The following is a 5,113-nucleotide window of genomic DNA, read 5'->3' as shown; positions in this document are numbered from 1 at the left end:
CATCGTATTACTGACTGGGTGCTTAACTCCAGCAAATCCATACTTCCAGAAGAAAAACCTTCCCTGTGAAATTCACAGGATGTCATCCACCGTCCTGCAACTCCTAACAACACCATTGTGTCCCCACCACGACCAAGATCTCCATTTTTTTTCCAGGTTCCAAACTGATCCATAGTTACCACTTTCCTTACTCGCACCCCATGCACTCCTAATCGACCAGCTCTAGATCCAGCGTATTCAGGTCAGTCTTTGCAAGTATTGTTACCATCCATGATAGCCTAGGCCGTCCCATCAATTGAATCTCCCCCCAACAATCCATCTGCTCTGCCAGCCATTCTCCATATACCCCATTCCCCCAGCATGGACCGGCCTCTCAACCTTCCTCTTATATTCTGACCCTGCAGCCACAGTAGCCACTTCATTTTGTACTCCCACAGACATATCACACCCACCATCAACTCATGGTTTATACAACCCCTCAATAATTGGACTCCAACTCAGCCATTTATAAGGCCATATGCCTCAACTTTCAGATATGTTTTGAAGTGACACCACCACCCATGCATCCTAGATATCTTCACCTCCCCCAATACTGCTCCACAATGAGGACCCCATTCCTATCTATTCCACCATGGCACTCTTTATCTAAAATCTCTGTGCTTCATATCCAAAACTAAAATCTCTTGGACAAAACTTCCCCTCACCCACGGCCTTCATTAGACACACATCTGTCCCACACTATAATCTCCAAGAGCTGTAAAACTTCTCTGTCACCTAAGCTGACCTGCTCCCACCCTTTTCAGTCCAGATGAACCTCACTCCCTTCCCAAACCCCTACCAGTTCCAGACCCAACCACTTTTGGCATTCCACTCCCCAAGCCCCATCTCAATCTGCCCTTCCCATTGACATCCTCTGGCATGGACAACATACAGCACAGGAGCAATCCCTAGTGAAGCAATACAAGAGAGGCCACCTAATATTTTGGTTTGCTCTCTCATAAGAGTATAAAACGGGGCAAACAAAGAGGAAAGAGCACTCCACTTCAGAGTAGTAGGGGCCTCATTTATGAGGCCTTGCGTCAGTTTTGCGCTTTCGATGCATCACTTTTTGAGACGCATCGGCGGCGTAAAACATGCCTCCTGTTGCGCACTATTTACAAAGTGACGCATCTAAGCAGATGTGTCACTTTGTAAACCCCTGCGCTACATTATACCTGCGTCAGGTATAATGTATGCAGGGGGGGCGATCCCCCGCAAAAAGCCTCGTAGAAGTGACGCAGTGAAATCTATGAGATTTCACTGCGTCACTTCTAGGACACCGTTGCGTCAAAATCTTGCGCCTGCCTCACAGCAGGCGTAAGACTGACGCAGGCCCTTTCACATGGGGCTTGCCCCATGTGAAAGGAAGCATTGCTGGAGTTGCGTTACTTTGTGACACACTCCAGCAATGCGTCACTTTTACGCTTACAAATATGTCAGAAATAATGACGTATCTGTAACTCCTTGCGACATGATGCGTCATACATTAAATATGACGCATCATTCACGCAGCGATGCGTCATTTCTCATAAATGAGGCCCCAGGTTTGGAGATGGATGACCTGAGTTGGTGTACGAGACTTACCAACAAATTTGCACGCCAGGAGCCCTACATGGGCGACCATCTTGGCCCACTCATCAAAAAGGCTTGTCACTCATTATAAAGTTATAGTTTTTTTTATATTGCTAGTATCATCATTTAGGGAAACCATTATTAAAACAGGTAGATTCATTAATTTCTTTCAAATGGACATAGAAAAATGACCCTTACCTTGCAGTGTGATAATCCTCGAAAGGGCAGCATCTCAACTGAATTCTGTAGACAGCAGAGCCTGATATTATTTAAACCACTGCTGCCACTCTCTAAGACCTTTGTTATAGGCTGATAAACAATGCCACCAATCTTGGAATAATGGTGATAACACTCTGATATGCTTTCTGGCAGCTCAGGAATAAAGTTAGTCGTGTGAACCTGCCCACTTAAAAGTGTTTCCATTATAGATTCTTATAAAGAAGAACATGTCATATTCCTACATTAAAAATGTATTTAAAAGTATGTCAAATCCTTAGTGGGTTACAAATTCCTACACTTAAACTGTCAGATGGTGACTCAGATTCTAGACATTTTGGAACATAACATTGATTTTTTTCAGCAATAGAAAGTCACTGCCACCAGGCCGTGAAGACAAACAAAGGGATAACAGTTTGGGGCATTATTCTGAACATGTGTCCCCTCAAGTCACCTGGGTTCAAGCCCTGTCAAATTTGTTAGAAACAAAGTGACCAAGACAATGAACGCCTGAAGTGTTTGAGCAAAAATACATGACAGATTCTCATGCAAAATGTGTCCCTTAGAGCACCCTAAAGCTGCTTGAGAAAGAGAATTTAAACTATCGATGTCTTTCTTTTCTCAAGAAAAAAACAAAGTCTCTTTTCAGAAAACTAAGGGGCATATTTACAAGCCCCTATGGCCACCACAATGTCACTTTCCACAACGTCCTGGTGGTGATGGGGCTTCGTCCTATTTACAAGGCTGCATTAAGCCACTTAAGGTGGCTTAACGCAGCCTTGTAAATAAGGCACCCTTTCACGTTATACTTATTGTGAAAGGGGAGGGCAATAGGTGTTGCTGTGGGTGTTCCACCACAACACCCATTGATTTGGATGCTGTCCCATATTTACAAGGGTGGCATAAATATGGGGCAGCTCCAAAATTAAGATCAGGGGAAAACCTGGTCTTAACAAGGCGCAACGAGGAGAAGTGTTTAATTTCTCCTCGTTTGTGCTGTTTCCATGTGTGCTGTGTTGTGCAGCACACATAGAAACAGCTAAAGGCCATTGATTGTTTATGTGCAGGAAGGGGATCCGTCCTCCACATAAACAATCATTTTTTTTTTGTTTAACCGCATGCGTGCGGCGGCTTTTTTCGCTCTGTGCGGCATTTTTAAAATAACCGCGTTACATGACGAGCTGAGCTCGTCATGAGCATGGAAGGGGTTAAATGACGTTTTGTAAATTCAGCACACATAGAAGTTACAAAAAGCCATTTAACAATTGTTTATGTGCAGGAAGAGACACCTTTCTGCACATATACAACCACTCCCCTCAACGCAGGCACTCTTGCACTATGGTGCAAGGGTGCCTGCGTTGGTGTTAGGCAGCTAAATGTAGCGCCAGCGCAGAGGGAAACGCAAGGCTCACAATATTCTTGTAAATACGGTGCAGCACTGCGTTTCTAAAGTGAGGGAGCCTGTTGTTAGCCTTCTTGGCTTAACAACACGATTTGCCACTTACCTGCAAAAATACCCCCTAGATCTAGCATTAGATCCCAAAGTCATTCTCCGAAGCAGTACCATAATAGGCAGAAGAAAGAGCGCCCTTTGCGATCTCATAGAAAGCATTGGAAGCCTAGGGAGCATTCCTCCTCTTCTTGTGAACCAATACTTTTCCGTGTGAAATTATCGGAGCTAAGTCCCCCAGACTTCAGCAGAGCTGAGTGATACCTTGTAGAGGGCCATGTATGCTGTTTATTGTCTCTGCTCCCTCTGACGCGCTTGCAGGAGTCACCTCAGAGAAATCGAGTTCCCTGGCTATGAATAATCTGTTGTTTTGTATCTAACGAACACAGTCTTGACTTGACTCAGCACAAGTAGCTGCAAAGCCACTCCTGAAGTCGAGTATGGCACAGGCACCCTTCTTGATGGCTTTGGCTGCTATTGGTACCAGTGATGTCAAAGGCATCACCTACAATTCCAATTAAGTCATTTTCTAAGAAAAGAGAGGCTATTTTAAAGTTAGCTAGACCAAGTCCTGTCTTTCAAGGGAAAAGAGAGTTCCCTCTAATCTAAAGCACAGAAGCAGAAACGTTTTAAAGGTTTCACCACCCCCTTGGTTCAGATTCTGATCTTATCCAATTCGTGATCTATGCTCAGATGGATGATTAAGAAAAGGGCATCAAGGGAGTTACTTGCTACCTAAAGAGGACAGTTCTTCAAACTTGCTGCTGGTCAACCTACAACATGCTAAGTCTAAAGTTACAGTATCCTTCTCTGGAGCGCCCTTCTCTAGAACATACAAGCTGCAAAGAAATGATTTAAACAAGCATTTGCAATGCAATAGGTCTCGCATTAGGAAAGTTTGAGCTATTGGTATTGTAAATGACAAATTTGTTATTTATGTGTTGGTTTTGAAAATAGCTAAATTAATAGCTTTGTCATTTACAATGCCAAAACTTTTAACTTTCGCAAATGTGACACCTATAGCATTTGTAATGCAATATGTGTTGTATTTACGTGACGTAGATGTATTGATATTACAAATAACAATTGCTTTTAATTTTTTTAAATAATTATTACTTAAATAAAAGTTATTGTAATTTATAATAGCAATAGCTTAAACTTTTGTAAATAACTTTTGGGAAGATAATGTTCAGTGTATTTTGTTGTGATGAAAATCCAAGAACAGAAGTGAAATATTAACATCTTTTTGTGACATTTGTAATAAAGCTTGAAACATTGAGAGAACATATTTGAACCAGTTGTTGTTGAATGGTTGCACAGATTGATGCTGTGGTGGCGCTGAGTGATTTTGTGGTGCCGACGAGTGATGCTGCGGCATTCAGTGATGCTGTGGTAGCGCATAGTGATGTTGTGGTGCTCCTGGGTGATGCTGTGGTGGTGCTGAGTGATGCTGTGGTGATGCGATAGATTGATAGAGTGTAGATATGTGGCACGTAACTATGTGGCACTGACTGGTATTTGGAGTGTATGTTGCATTGAGGGCAGTGTAATTATGTAGCATATAATTACGTGGCACTGAGTGGTATTTGGAGTGTATGTTGCGTTGAGCGCAGTGTAAATATGTAGCATATAATTATGTGGAACTGAGTGGTATTGTCTGGAGTGTATGTTGTATTCAGAAGAGTGTAATTATGTGGCGTGTAATTATGCAATTATGCATTGCCGTACCCAATATGTCTGGCTTTTGGGACCTTATAAGTGAATAGCCATGCAACACTTGATGTTGTCTAATCTAGGATATTGTGCTGGATAACTAACCATGTATATTGTCCCAAA

The sequence above is a fragment of the Lissotriton helveticus genome, chromosome 4_1 (assembly GCF_964261635.1).
Source record: "Lissotriton helveticus chromosome 4_1, aLisHel1.1, whole genome shotgun sequence".
In the NCBI taxonomy this organism is placed as follows: Eukaryota; Metazoa; Chordata; class Amphibia; order Caudata; family Salamandridae; genus Lissotriton; species Lissotriton helveticus.
This window is presented reverse-complemented; position numbering follows the sequence as displayed.